The following is a 16,315-nucleotide window of genomic DNA, read 5'->3' as shown; positions in this document are numbered from 1 at the left end:
CCTGAAGAAGCTAAGTAGGACTTGCAATGGAGAGGGGTGTATCTTATCTATCTGAAAGGCTACATCTTTATTGTAATATTTTGTTTCTTAAAGTTGTATGGTAAATTATTATTTATACCTCTGTTTGCATGTTGAATGTCTTTAAGTGAATCCTAAAGCGAAAATAAAGAGCATGGCATTTGGAGTTGGAAAGCTCCTCTCTCTGCTACCGTCTGGGAGATTCTAGACATGCTATCTTTTAAGCCTCAGATTCCATATGCACAAAAGGGGAATAAAGAATTATTTCAAGCGTTTTGTAAAAATTATAAGAGATTACATCTATGAGTATACAGCACAGAGTCTGGCATAGATCAAGTGCTCAGGAACTGTGTGTCAAATAAATGAACAAATATTAAGAACCACGTAAGATATTTTAAATGCTTCCAGGGGAGCTTCCTTACTTAGCCGCTTGACATCTTTAAAGTAAAACATCCTATCCTCCTCACTTGTCAATACCTCAATGTGGAGAGTGGAACAAATGTCAAGACTCTGAAATGTTTTCTTTCTCTTCAGAGATCATCTTGAATGTTTAAATATCCAACATGAAGATAAAACACGAGCTCTTCAGCAGAAGGATTACAGTGTAAGGAAGAGGAATTTCAAGCAGGAGGTGTTGCCTCCCTGGAGCCCCCTCATGCTGCCAATCACTTTCCTCTGCCCTTGATCCAAACTTTGGAAACTCTCAGAGCTGCAAGCAGTCAGCATGCACCTTTTTTACATACAGTCCCCACTGCTGCATCTTCCATCCTCCCTAACCTGTCAAATCTCAGCACCAAGGACAGCTCCCTGGGACTTTGACTCTGTGTTACCGAAACTGATCTTTAAGAGCTCCCAAGGCTCTTGAAGAAATGTTTGGTCATGAAAGCAAGTTGAGGCAGCCAGAAGTAACCTCTGCAGTTCTCTGCTCACGTTGGTAACAGGGTCTTCTTAGTGAAACTGAGAGAAGCTGGAAGACATTTCTTGACGGTTCTAGGGAAAAATCATGGAAACTTGAATTTTAATCATATCCAACAGTTAATTTAAAATAGTTTTCAACCAGATTGTGTCCTAGGCAATGTTCTACTGAGAAAGAAAGATTTTAAAAGTAAACATCTAAATGTATAAATACATATTTTTCAAGAGAAATCAAGGAAACACTCTTGAGATAGAGGGTGACGGGAGAAATTTAAGATTGGCTGATCAGTGAAAGGCAATCTGAGAAGCTAATATCGAATCTGGACTAAAAGGAACTGGCCATATAAATAGCAGAGGGCCACACTCACTGAAGATAAACAGTGTGTGCCAAAATCTGGGGAAGGGAAAATTCTGGTCTCTGGGGGCAAAATATTCCCATAAGATGTAACAGAAAGGGCAAAAGTTCTGAAGGTAGAATGAGGCTGTTAAGTTTGTGGAACAGAAAGAAAGCAATGTGTGTGGCCTCAGGGCTTTCAACAAGATGAAGATGTGATGCAATGAAGTCAGCAAATGTGTCCAGGACCACAACAACCAAGGCTACCAAAGCCATGGTTAAGAGTTTGGGTTTTATTCTACATGTGATGATATGTGGTTGAAATGACTTAGGCAGGGAAGTGATATGCTCAGATTTAGGCTTTAAAAGAATATTGTCTGGAGAATGAAATGAAATGAGGCAAGTAGTAGGAACAAAGACGTGTGTGAGTTGTCCAAGTGAGAGATGAGGCCAGACTAGACGACAGAAGTGGTTGAGTTGGAGCAAAGTGTATGGGTTCAGGAAATATTTTGGAAGTTGAATAGATCTTGTTAATACATTGGATGTGAAAAAAGAAAGGTTATGTTTGAAGTTTTTCATATGAGCAATTGAGTGAGTGAAGTTGCCTTTAACTGACTTGGGCAAAATTGATGTGTGGAGGACAGACCAATGAGGCACCAATAGTTTCATTTTGAGCATGCTAGGCTTGAGAGCTGAGAAGCATCCAAGTGAAGGTATTAGGCAAGTAGCTGGTTAGATAAACACGGAACTCAGTCTGAGTTGCATTCATTCAGCATCTTTTATATACAGATTATACTTAGAGCAGGAGTTCTTAGGAGGGCACAGAGATTTTTGTCACCAGATGACCTTTGCCCTTTCTGGAGACATTTTTGTCTGTCACACCTGGGGGAGGAGAAAGGTTACTAACATCTATTGGGTAGACACAAGGGATGCTGCTAAGCACTCTGCAAAGCACAGGATAGACCCCACAACAGAGAATTATCCCACCCAAAATGACAATCGTGCCAAGGTTGGGAAACTCTGGCTTAGAGTTTGGAGAGAGATTGTACTGTCCAAGGAAGGGGTATTAATAGACAGGAGACGACAGCTCAGGACTACTCAAGATTCCTCTGTATGCTGCCTGGTCCTTTCACTCCTACTGTAATGTATGCCTCTGAAAATAATAACATCCATGATCCCCGGGCTTGTGAAAAAGGGAAATGAGATGATGTTTATCAGAAGTCAGCACATTACCTAGAACCAGGAGGTGCTCAGTAGATGACTACTACTCCTGTATGTGGCCTAACTTTACTTCTGCGTTTTTACGAGGCCTCTGTGCTTCTCGCATCTAAAACAACAACTACAATGATGATGACAACATTCTCTTAGACCAGACTTCCATCTGTGAGCTCCCCAGCACCCCCTGCACACCTTTCTATGGTGCATGTTACATCAATAGCCTCTGACTCTTTATGAGCCTTTCCACCCCTGCTAAGTAGGAAGAAGGAAGCATATTTTACTCATGTTTCTTGAGTCCCTTATAATTTACCCAAACTCCAAGTTAGACACATCCAGACTTCTTTACCCCTCACAGCAGCCCCAGGGAAGCACAGACTAGTATTTCCAGTTTAGGATGGCTGTCAGCAGGGCTCAATTTAGGTAATATACAAATAAACTTCAAACATTTTCCTTCACCACCAAGCCAAATCAGGGTGCAATATCTGCTGATACAGTCTTTAAAATTCTTTTGATACCAATTGGAACCCAGACAAGGCTGCCAACTCCCATCCCCATCTGACCTTTCTTTCCACATCTAGAGCTTCATGAGAAAAGGACAGTCCACTCAGCCCTCCCACACCTGCCCAGCTTCAGGCATCCTCCTTGGAAATTCAGCCTCTGGGCCCCAGGCTGTTCACGCCTCAGCTTCTTCCTCCTAGACGGTTTCAACCAAGCCACAGCCTCTGAGCCCTGCAAGGCTTAGCTATTTTGCTCATAACTGAGCACAGACTGGCTGAGCCCCTGATCGTGTAAGAACCTCTTCCCAGGTCCTGAGGGAGGGAGAGGGGCTTTTCACTGCACTGATTGTCTAGCAAGAAAGAGAGAGGGCCCAAGTTTATCGGCTGGACCTCTGATGAAAGACTTAGAAGGAACCATTGAAGGATGCCCAATTTGGAAAAGATCTGGTGGCAGCTCTGGGGAGAGGTAACAAGTGGCCTTAATTCTCTAGCTTTTGCAACTCAGTTTTCTCCTTAAAAGCATGGAAATAATAATCACTTTCTTTCAGGACAGCTGTAGGGTTTTCAACAGCTACCATATATGTACATAGATGAATTACCAAGAGTTAATCCATATATATAGATTCTATGATCTTGCTTCATATTGCACCATACACAAACACATGGTATGAATGAATGGCTTTTTACATTCATATTATCGATATCATCATGGTCTCATTAAAGCCCTATTAATCTCATAAATCTGTCATTAGTCTTTGAAGAAAAAATATGTAAATATATGCATAACACAAGAATTTCTCTCCACAGCAAGACAAAATCTTTTGGAAAAGTTTGACAAAGTATCTCATGTGAATTCAGATTTACCTCAATGCCAAGAATAATGTTTAGATAGGAAAAAAGAAACCTGTTTTGATCTCAGGTAGAAAATAGTTAGATTGCTTTGAGTTTTAGATTGCTAAACTATAAAGAAAGCTGAGCGCCGAAGAATTGATGCTTTTGAACTGTGATGTTGGAGAAGACTCTTGAGAGTCCCTTGGACTGCAAGGAGATCCAACCAATCCATCCTAAAGTAAATCAGTCCTGAATGTTCATTGGAAGAACTGATGTTGAAGCTCAAACTCCAATACTTTGACCACCTGATGCGAAGAACTGACTCATTGGAAAAGACTCTGATGCTGGGAAAGATTGAGGGCAGGAAGAGAAGGGGACGACAGAGGATGAGATGGTTGGATGGCATCACCGACTCAATGGACATGAGTTTGGGTAAACTCCGGGAGTTGGTGATGGACAGGGAGGCCTGGCATGCTGCAGTCCATGGGGTCGCAAAGAGTCAGACATGACTGAGTGGCTGAACCGAACTGAAACTTTTTAAAACTGGAACTTTTCTGTTTAACTAAAAATGATATGGGGCTTCCCTGATGGTCCAGACAGTAAAGGATCTGCTTATAATGCAGGAGACCCAGACTCGATCCCTGGGTCAGGAAGATCCCTGGAGAAGGGCTACAGTCCATAGAGTCATGAAGAATCAGACACAACTGAAGCAACTTAGCATACAAAAATGATTTAGAAAATTAGGACTTTGTTTTACTTGTTGATGATTGTACTATCCTTCTTCTAGCCTTTGTATTCAACTTTCAGAATCCCATTTAATTAGATCCTGAATGGTGTTGAGAAGCTGCTTGGTATTTGTCACCTTTGTTTAAAAACTAGCTTCTGCACACTTTGAAGCTATTAACATGGATTGGTTTGACCAATAACCACTGACTGATTTTTACAATTAAATTTTATAACTAAAGGAAAAAGAGCTAACATATAGAAAAATCATGCTGTATCACGGCCAGCACACGTGCACATATACATATACACACACACAGCTTGACAAAGAAGGCCCATTATAGTATATTCTATTTTATTTTATTAAGCAGTGTGTTCATTGAAGAAAAATTAGATAGTGCTGAGAAATACAAAAAGAAAAACACCAACCACAGCGCACTATCCTAAGATAATCAATGTGAAGCTTTTTAAGAGGACCTTTAAAACTATTTCTGATGCATGCACCTGTGTGTGAATCTATACTCAAAAAAGTAAGACCAGGTTATTAGCAGAGATTGTTACCATAAAAGCAGAAATTTCACATTTCCCAGAGGACCCCTAGTGTCCATGCACACATGCGTGAGCTTGTCTTTGCCTTGTACCCTTGTGTGAATTGCCATTAGACAAAACAGGTAAGTATCCTCCAGACAAAGACGGAATTCCCTGCAGATGAAGTTACCTAAACACCAGAGTTCATGCCATATGAGCTGCAGTTAGAATGACTCTTGTAGGTTTGCTTGGACTGGGTTCCTGAAAGTAGGTAATCTTGAAATGCAGTTTCTCATGTGAGCTTGGGAAATTTGGAGGAGCTTTGGTCTTCCCTGAGAGTGAAATTTGGGCATTAGGAATCACTCATAGTCCAAGAGATTAACATTTATGAACACTTACTATGGGGGAGACACTTGCTTTCCTGCTTTATGTAGCATTTGCTCATTTAATCCTTGCAATTTTATGAGGTTTACAGATGAGAAAACCGAAGCATGGAACATAAAGGGAGCCCTAAGCCTGACTTTCTCCATGAACTCCCCATGGGACCTCTGACAGCTCACTTAACTTCTCTGAGCCTCTGTTTGCTTGGCTTGAAAAAGAAGGGTGATAATTCAACCTAAAAGTACAACCTGTTGTCGTTGTTCAGTTGCTCAGTCATGTTTGACTCTTTGCAACCCATGGACTGCAGCACGCCAGGCTTCCCTGTCAACCTAGTAAGACACAATGTAAGTACAACCTAGGAAGACACAATGTACATACAGTTCTCTGCACAGAAAGAGAATTCAAAATATGTTGGTGTATTTTCCTTTTCTCTTTCAAAAAGCCCTTGGCAAAATTTTAACTTCACTTCCCACCCTAGCCTCCCAGACTAGAAATGTAATTTAATCAATTTAATCAACCAGTCATTACCTCTCATCCTGACCACACATGTGTTTCTGTCTCTTGCAGCCTCATTAGCAGACCCATGGTGACTGGGCTGGGACCACGCCAAGAGCTGTCAAGTGCAACAACCCACAGTTCCCATGGCCTTGGAGAGGACATTTCCTGGTTAATTTCCACCTGTCCCCAGAGGCTTTCAAGTGCTGGGCAAGCAGAAAACTCACAGAACTCAACCAGAGACTCAAAGCAACTGAGAGCTCATCTATGTCAACCATTTCACTGTATAAACTGGGAAACTGAGGCCCAGAGAAGGACCTATTACTTTAACATTGTAAATTTGAGGAATTTATTTTTGAACAATTATTTTCCCTTTATAGGCTCCCAGAAATTCTGGATGGATAAAAGAAGGTGCTATAATTATGAGGCCATGGAGCAGGGGAAACTCCATATCCTTATAGCTATTCACCTCCTTCATTTCCAAACTAGAGGGGACCCCACAGTTTTCATGGGGTGGGGGGTGGTGCTTGCTTCCCTCTATCACACTATCATGTGATGGTGAGAGGGGAATGGAGAAGCAGAGTTTTGGTGGAAAATGTCTCTAGCCCATACTCTACAAATGAAAGCCCCTCTTATCACAATCTACATTTATCCATGGGATGAATGCTCTGAGTTTGTGAAGCTTTGATTGTGTGGAGGGTCTACTAGACATAAAATAGAGCAATTCTCTGCACAGAACCAGCTTGTCACCCAAAAGGAGAGACCATGTCTCATTCTTGCCATCCGTTACCTAGGGAGTAAGAAGGATCTTCAGAATGAGATAGGGAAAGCTGTCCCTGGATCACACTGCCTGGGTTCTCCAGGTTGATTTTCCTGGATGTTTATCAATGTGCCTGGACTATCTCTGCAAGCTCAGTGGACACTGGGTGGAGGTCTGCACTGGGTGGAGACCACAGCATTAAAGCGGGCCAGTGGGGTCAGAGCCAGAGACATCAATGGTCGAGTCCTTTGTGCTCCTGATTCTCCCTGCTGAGTGCTCTTGCATCCAGAGGCAACCTTGTAGTATTGGAGGTTTTCTTTTGTTGAAAAAAATGCATTTCCCTCTACTCTCCTAGGAACTGAACTTCTATAACAATAAATGGAATAACTCAATGCTGAATAAAAGCTCTGGGTTAGAGGTGGGCCAATCAATACTGGTTCCCTCTTTACTCCTTCCAGAAATATTATGTAACCAAACATATCAAGAGCTATAGAGAAGGATCCAGGAAAACTAATTACCTTTGATAAAAAAGAACTAATAATATTACGAAGTACTGTGCACTCAGGGATGACCCACATTACAAGCACTGTCTAATTTAACCCTCACTAGGTAGGAATTCCTATCATCCCCAGATGAGGAAAACAAAGTCCAGAGGTGAAGTGGTGGTCCAAGGTCATCCAAGGCAGAGCTGAGATTCAGAAGTCTCACTCACTTCCAACTCCATGCTACACCTCCTCTGTGGGACACGAGATGAGAACCCCTAAAACAGCATCAATCATCTGTTCTATCCTCACATGGGGCCACGTTAGAGAACGTGGACCCCAGGCTGGTTGGTGAGACCACACAAAAGCCACTACAGCCAGCTGCCTGTCCTCCTCATCAGCCTGAGCCTTTGTGCCTGCCAGTGGCAGAAATATCGCTGGCGCCTCTTGGCTCACACACATCAGCTCCAACCTGCCAGACAAGTGTGGGCGGCAACAAGCTAGCTACAAGATCCAGAAAGTTACGTTGCCTCCGTTCCAAATCCAGCACCGTAACCCCAGGCATTTTGCTTTTCATCTTCATTTTGCAAACTCAACAGAAGCAGTGTTGGTGATGAATTCCTGCCACCTGTACTGGTCCTGGGAGGGGAACAGCCAGTGAGAAAGCAGGACAGTGGCACCGGTGTGGCTCAGCTCACCTGGCTGAGCCTGCCGTGGTACCCTGTCACCCGGCAATCTTGGCCTCCAGGGCTTGGCTGGAAGGCTCCCAGAGCCTCCTGCCAGGACCAACCTAGGCACCTTTGCGCCCAGCTGGGGACTCAGTGTCTTGTTCCACAGACATGGGAAGGTGATCAGATTGTGGCTGGCCTCTGGGCAGACAAACCTGCTGGGAGCCTCAGCTTGATTTTAATTAGCTGTGTGGTCTTGGAAAACTGCTTCAGCCTTCCAAGCATCAATTCCCCTCATCTGCAAAATGAGGAAGGTAATTACACCTAACAAAAATGAAGAGACCTGGGGGGGGGGAGGTAAAGCGAGATGATGGCTGGCATGTAGACCATGCTACTTAGTTATACTGTAATAACCAGTGTACATAGGAATACTAATTAATATTATTATTAATAATTATTTATTATCAGATGACATACTTCTCTTCTTAGCCATAAAATATTTAATGCTCTTCCAAAATCTGCTATCCAGGGGCCTACTAGGAAGTAAAAACCTAGCACATGGGGACTCGTGGAGAGTAAAGGAGTCCACGAAAGCTTGTGAAGCACCTGCACAGCTGGCACGTCTGTGCAAGAGGCAGATGTGAGGTCTCCTGAGAGGCAGCTTCAGGCGCAGTCATGAGTATTTGCTCGTCAGGACGTGGTCTTATAACCAGGTAGAGGCACCTTCAGGGCACCTGGTTAGTGACGTTGTTTAGTGCAGACAGTGCAGGCTCCAGCTGTACGTACTCATCCCTTCCCATTACTACGGCTGCTGCCACGCTGGCTGCCAGTTGCTGGCTCTTTCCACCACCAGCTCCTTCTACACGCTGGGATCTTCCTGCTGGCCCCTGTTCTTGACATAGCCCCTTGCTGCTGCTACTGCTAAGTCGCTTCAGTTGTGTCCGACTCTGTGCGACCCCATTGACGGCAGCCCACCAGGCTCCGCCGTCCCTGGGATTCTCCAGGCAAGAACACTGGAGTGGGTTGCCATTTCCTTCTCCAATGCATGGAAGTGAAAAGTGAAGTCGCTCAGTCGTGTTCGACTCTTCATGACCCCATGGACTGCAGCCTACCAGGCTCCTCCAACCCCTTCAGTTCTGTTCAGTCCAGTCGCTCAGTCGTGTCTGACTCTTTGTAACCCCATGAATCACAACACGCCAGGCCTCCCTGTCCATCACCAACTCCCAGAGTCTACCCAAACCCATGTCCATCGAGTCGGTGATGCCATCCAGCCATCTCATCCTCTGTCATCCCCTTCTCCTCCTGCCTCCAATCCTTCCCAGCATCAGGGTCTTTTCCAATGAGTAAACTCTTCGCATAACATAGCCAAAGTATTGGAGTTTCAGCTTCAACATCAGTCCTTCCAATGAATACCCAGGACTGATCTCCTTTAGGATGGACTGGTTGGATCTTCTTTCAGTCCAAGGGACTCTCAAGAGTCTTCTCCAACACCACAGTTCAAAAGCATCAATTCTTCGGCATTCAACTTTCTTCACCATCCAACTCTCACATCCATACATGACCACTGGAAAAACCATAGCCTTGACTAGACGGACTTTGTTGGCAAAGTAATGTCTCTGCTTTTCAGTATGCTATCTAAGTTGGTCATAACCTTCCTTCCAAGGAATAAGCGTCTTTTAATTTCATGGCTGCAATCACCATCAGCAGTGATTTTGGAGCCCAAAAAATTAAAGTCTGACACTGTTTCCACTGTTTCCCCATCTATTTCCCAAGAGGTGACGGGACCAGATGCCATGATCTTAGTTTTCTAAATGTTGAGTTTTTTTTTTTAATAAATTTATTTATTTTAGTTGGGGGCTAATTACTTTACAATATTGTAGTGGTTTTTGCCATACATTGACATGAATCAGCCATGGGTTTACATGTGTTCCCCATCCTGAACCCCCCTCCCACCTCCCTCCCCATCCCATCCCTCTGGGTCATCCCATTGTCCCAGCCCTGAGCATTTGTCTCATGCATCGAACATGGAATGGTGTTCTGTTTCACATATGATAATATACATGTTTCAATGCTATTCTCCCAGAACGTCCCACCCTCACCTTCTCCCTCAGAGTCCATAAGACTGTTCTATGCATCTGTGTCTCTTATTCTGTCTCGCATATAGGGTTATCGTTACCATCTTTCAAATTCCATATATATACATTAGTATACTGTATTGGTGTTTTTCTTTCTGGCTTACTTCACTCTGTATAATGGGCTCCAGTTTCATCCATCTCAATAGAACCGATTCAAATGTACTTTTTTAATGGCTGAGTAATATTCCATTGTGTATATGTACCACAGCTTCCTTATCCATTCATCTGCTGATGGACATCTAGGTTGCTTCCATGTCCTGGCTATTGTAAACAGTGCTGTGATGAACATTGGGGTACACGCGTCTCTTTCAATTCTGGTTTCCTCGGTGTGTATGCCCAGCAGTGGGATTGCTGGGTCATATGGCAGTTCTATTCCCAGTTTTTTAAGGAATCTCCACACTGTTCTCCATAGTGGCTGTACTAGTTTGCATTCCCACCAACAGTGTAAGAGGGTTCCCTTTTCTCCACACCCTCTCCAGCATTTATTGCTTGTAGATTTTCAGATAGCAGCCATTCTGACTGGTGTGAAATGGTACCTCATTGTGGTTTTGATTTGCATTTCTCTAATAATGAGTGATGTTGAACATCTTTTCATGTGTTTGTTAGCCATCTGTATGTCTTCTTTGGAGAAATGTTTGTTTAGTTCTTTGGCCCATTTTTTGATTGGGTCGTTTATGGTACTGGCACAAAGATAGAGATATAGATCAATGGAACAAAATAGAAAGCCCAGAGATAAACCCATGCACCTATGGACACCTTATCTTCGACAAAGAAGGCAAGAATATACAATGGAGAAAAGACAATCTCTTTAACAAGTGGTGCTGGGAAAACTGGTCAACCACTTGTAAAAGAATGAAACTAGAACACTTTCTAACACCATACACAAAAATAAACTCAAAATGGATTAAAGATCTAAACATAAGACCAGAAACTATAAAACTCCTAGAGGAAAGCATAGGCAAAACACTCTCCGACATAAATCACAGCAGGATCCTCCATGACCCACCTCCCAGAATATTGGAAATATAAACAAAAATAAACAAATGGGACCTAATTAAAATTAAAAGCTTTTGCACAACAAAGGAAACTATAAGCAAGGTGAAAAGACAGCCTTCAAAATGGGAGAAAATAATAGCAAACGAAGCAACAGACAAACAATTAATCTCAAAAATATACAAGCAACTCCTGCAGCTGAATGTTGAGCTTTAAGCCAACTTTTTCACTCTCCTCTTTCACTTTCATCAAAAGCCTCTTTAGTTCTTCGCTTTCTGCCATAAGGGTGGTGTCATCTGCATATCTGAGGTTATTGATATTTCTCCCAGCAATCTTGATTCCAGCTTGTGTTTCTTCCAGCCCAGCGTTTCTCATGATGTACTCTGCATATAAGTTAAATAAGCAGGGTGACAATATACAGCCTTGATGTACTCCTTTTTCTATTTGAAACCAGTCTGTTGTTCCATGTCCAGTTCTAACTATTGTTTCCTGACCTGCATACAGGTTTCTCAAGAGACAGGTCAGATGGTCTGGTGTTCCCATCTCTTTCAGAATTTTCCACAGTTTATTGTGATCCATGCAGTCAAAGGCTTTGGCATAGTCAATAAAGCAGAAATAGATGTTCTTCTGGAACTCTCTTGCTTTTTTGATGGTCCAATGGATGTTGGCAATTTGATCTCTGGTTCCTCTGCCTTTTCTAAAACCAGCTTGAACATCTGGAAGTTCACAGTTCACGAATTGCTGAAGCCTGGCTTGGAGAATTTGGGGCATTACTTTACTAGCGTGTGAGATGAGTGCAATTGTGCGGTAATTTGAGCATTCTTTTGCCTTGTTTTTCTTTGGAATTGGAATGAAAACTGACCTTTTCCAGTCCTGTGGCCACTGCTGAGTTTTCCATATTTGCTGGCATATTGAGTGCAGCACTTTCACAGCATCATCTTTCAGGATTTGAATCAGCTTAACTGGAATTCCATCACCTCCACTAGCTTTGTTCGTAGTGATGCTTTCTAAGGCCCACTTGACTTCACATTCCGGGATGTCTGGCCCTTAGGAGGGCTTTTATAGCCTTCTTTTTTCTTGTTTTCTTTTGCTCTTTTAGATACTGTTGCAGTGAACCTCTTAGTGTATATAACTTTTTTCTTTCCACTAAGTTACTTCCTTGGAGAGTAAAAAATTTAGATCAATGGAAGCAACACTGTTTGAATTTTTATAGAACTTTCTACTACTTTTTAAAATGCACTATGTCCATTCACACCACTCTCCTCAGACAACCAAGTGCACTAGTTTTACCACTTCCTGACCAGCACTGGGAGTTGTGATTTTCCCTTTTATTTTGCTTATTTCACAGATATAAAACAGTATCCCTTGTTTAACTTTGCACTTCTTTGAGAACCATATGAATACCCTAGTGTGTATTATTTTTATCTGTTTTACCTGGGTCTCAACAGCTCAGTATTTTTAAAGGATTGCTTGAATCTGAGTAACTATGACTGGTTAGAGTTGGTGATGAAAAAAGCCCCACTGCGATCAGCCATGTTTGTGTGTGGGTGTGTTAGTCACTCATTCCTGTCTGACTCTCTGACCCCATGAACTGCAGCTCTCCAGGCTCCTCTGTCCATGGGATTCTCCAGGCAAGAACACTGGAGCGGGTTGCCGTTCCCTTCCCCAGGGGCAGCTGTGTTACTTGGGCTTATATTAGCCCGAGTTATGCTGGCAGAATGGTGTGGTCTCTAGGGGCTAGTTCCCTCGCCTAAAGCCCTTTCCAGATTCTTTTGGATTCCCATAGTTTCTGTAGCAAGAACCCTTGTGCCTACCACATGACATCTTGCTTTGAATCCTTCTAGCTGCCATCGAGAAATCTAAAGACATGTGTTTGCATCTACCACAGTCATCTGGGAGAACTTCTCCTAGAGGAGAATTTCTGCCCCACACTCAGGTGACAGGAATCCAGAGGGGTTGATGCCACTACCATTTCCTCTATGTGAGGAAGTAACATGTAGGATTAAGAATCCTGGCTCCAACACCCTTGAGTGACTTTGAAGCATCTCTCATCTGTTTCCTCATTTCTGAAGTAGACACAAAGTACTTACAGCACAGGGATCTCAAGAGGAAAGATGGTGTGGCCAAAACAAAGAGAAAACAAGGGCAGAAACTTGGGAGGTGGGTGGTCTTGGGTTCAAATTCCAGCTTATAATCTGTGCACTGTGAGGCTTTGGGTAGGTCTGAACCTCACTTTTTACATCTGTAAAATGGGGGAGTTATCTTCACTCCATCAGATTGTGAGGCAGATAAAGTGACACAATATGTATAAAGTGTTTTGTGCTCTGCCTGGCTCACACGTGAGTGATAGATACTAGTTCCCTTTATTTCCTCTTCAAATGAAATAACTTTTGTGGAAATGACTGTGTGCATGCTCAGTCACTTCAGTTGTGTCTGACTCTTTGCAGCAATGGTGTTGGAGAAGACTCTAGAGAGTCCCTTGAACAGCAAGGAGATCAAACCTGTCAATCCTAAAGGAAATCAGTCCTGAATATTCATTTGAAGGACTGATGCTGAAGCTGAAGCTCCAATACTTTGGCCACAAAATGCAAAGAACTGACTCATTGGAGAAGACCCTGATGCTGGGAAAGATTGAAGGCAGGAGGAGAAGGGGATGACTGAGGATGAGATGGTTGGATGGCATCACCAACTCAATGGACATGAGTTTGAGCAAGCTCCGGGAGTTGTTGATGGAGACAGGGAAGCCTGGCGTGCCGCAGTCCATGGGGTTGCAAAGAGTCAGACATGACTGAGCGACTGAACTGAACTGAACTGAATTTTGCAACCCCGTGGACTGTAGCTTGTCAGGCTCCTCTGTCCATGGGATTTCTCAGGCAAGAATACTAGAATGTTGCTAACTGGAGTTGCCATTTCCTACTCTAGAGGATCTTTCCAACTCAGGGATCAAACCCTCATCTCTTGTGTCTCATGCACTGGCAGGTGGATTCTTTACCACTAGTGCCACCTGGAAAGCTGAACATGACTTTATAAGGCACCAAACGTATTAAGTCTCAGCCACAACAAACAGACCCTGAGGGTCCGCTGGAGACAGACCCTTCTGTCCTGGTAACTCAATGGGGATGCAAGTAGCTCATTTACACCTTCTGCCCAGCACTAGGAAAGATTTAGAAGAAGGATTCAACACAGGTCCTGCCGGAGTCCAGCTCCAGCAGGTCCAGGGGTTCCCTCAGGATGGACAGCGTCGGCAATACGAATGAGAACACACAGCGAGTCTCAGCGTTTCCGAGTGTCTTCCGACTTTATTGTTTTTTAAGACAGCTTTTATATTTTTAGTGGTATATAGAAACAAATGTAAAGTATAGAGTTATACCAATTCAGCTTAAGGGACATACCAATTCAGCTTAACGGACATACCAACTTAGCTTAATGGGTATATCTTAATGGGCCCATCAAGTTAGCTCAATGGGCCAGCAGTTTCGGCCCTCATCGAAGCCGTTTGCATGTCTTTAGTTACAAAAAGCCTAATTTTGTTTATATCATCTTCCGGCCTGGGGGCCTGCTAACATCTTGTGACTCTCCATTGATAAGGGTTGATCAGTCAGAACACTTTTGTATCAGGCACAGCAGGAAAGAATTCATCAATAGAAAGTTTCAAGGTAAAACCTGTTTTCGGTAATTTACTCTACGCCTTGAGCTTAACAGAAAAGAATGTGGTCCCATAAAGTCATAGAACAGCAAGCTGAAGGTCAGCTCCAAGTAAGAATCATCAGTTAAATCAACAATTGTCTTATTTGTATTAAAGCTAAACTTTTATTTATATAAATTTTTAACTATTATGCTTTCATTATATAGGCTAAATACGTTAAGAGTAAAAACATAGTGAGTAAATAGAGACTAAGTAACAGTTTCATAAAGCAATATTTCTTATATTTCCTAACAAGCCTTTTTTCCTGCGAAGGGTTTTGTGCCCATAGGGGCTTTCTGTGCGGAGGCTCTCAATGCTGTTTTATTATTAAGGAGCAGTCGTGTATATTAGCTCTAAAGGCACAGGCTTATTTATTAAACAAACTAACATGTTAGCAAAAGGAATTTAGACCAGCATACTCTATATCCCAGATAATCTTATTTAGGGTGCTACCATTCAGGGGCCTTGTTGGTTTGAGGTCTCAGAATGATCTGTTTTAGAAGGGAATCAGGAGAGGCCTTTTGCCTAAGTCACAGAAAATAAGAAGAGGTTTATTATAGCAAGCATCAGAAAGAGAGATGTCATTTTTAAGGTGAGCGCTGAGACAGCCTTCCGAGAATCCCTGAGGCCTGAGAAGACTTGCTCAAATCAGTCCTCTTTCTCATGACCCTGTCATGAGTGGGAATCTCATGAGCTGGCTCCCAGCAAGGTCCTATCCTTGAAAAAACTGCCAATCCAGGTACATAATGTATCTACTCCCTGCCGAATGGCAATGATCAACAACAACTTCGAGCACATAAAAAGTAGCCAGAGAGCTGGCTTAAAAGAAAAGTAAAGGCTATATCCCTGGAGAGTCTGACTCAATAGGGCTGGGGCCCAGGACTCTGAATTTTTAACAAGGTACTTTTAAGTACACCGTGAAGGTACTTTTCAGGCAGGTGGCCTGTGGATACCTTGAGAAACTGTTTAAGGTAAAATGTAGCAGCTTTTCTTCCCAGTCATCCAGCGAATATGTATGCACTGTCTGCCTCAAGTGCGTGCACACGCACACACACACACACACACGCGTGCGCGCACACACACACACACACACTGAGCTAAGGACAGGGGGCCAAGTGATGACCAAGCAGATCCAGTCCTGCCCTCAAGGATTTTCAGCTCCTACCAATGATGGGAGGAAGGGAGTTAGCAGTTAAAAATGCTGACTTCTGCATCAGGGAAATTTGAATTAAAACCACAAAGAGATATCGCTTCACACCTGTCAGAAGGGTTATCATCAAAAAGAGCACAACAAGTGTTGTAAAGAACGCAGAGAAAAGGGAAACCTTGTACACTGTTGGTGGGAATGTAAATTGCTACAGCCACTATGGAAAACAGGATGGATATTGCTCAAAAAAACAAAAAGAGAACTACCATTATGACCCAGCAATTCCATTCCTGGGTATACATCCAAAAATAGCAAAAACACTAATTCAAAAAAATACATGCCCCAATGTTCACAGCAGAAATATTTACAATTGCCAATATGTGGAAGCAACATGTGTCCATCAACAGGTAAATGGATAAAGCGGATATGGTATTTATATATGATGGAATACTACTTGGCCATAAAAAAAGAACAAAATTTTGCCGTTTGCAGTTACATGGACAGA

General features: G+C 42.9%; 1 protein-coding gene across 1 annotated transcript in view; it reads right to left on the bottom strand.

The window, feature by feature from the left end:
• Window positions 1-534: 534 nt before the first annotated feature.
• The window catches only part of DRD1 (dopamine receptor D1), a 114,952-nt gene continuing 99,171 nt past the window's right edge, over window positions 535-16,315 (bottom strand). Inside the window, exon 3 of the transcript XR_014061071.1 lies at window positions 535-1,008. The gene's annotated coding sequence lies outside the window, so the exon portion shown is untranslated. The remainder of the gene's footprint in view (window positions 1,009-16,315) is intronic.

The sequence above is a fragment of the Giraffa tippelskirchi genome, chromosome 7, assembly GCF_054371585.1.
Source record: "Giraffa tippelskirchi isolate mGirTip1 chromosome 7, T2T-mGirTip1v1.2.pri, whole genome shotgun sequence".
Taxonomy (NCBI): Eukaryota; Metazoa; Chordata; class Mammalia; order Artiodactyla; family Giraffidae; genus Giraffa; species Giraffa tippelskirchi.
This window is presented reverse-complemented; position numbering and strand designations above follow the sequence as displayed.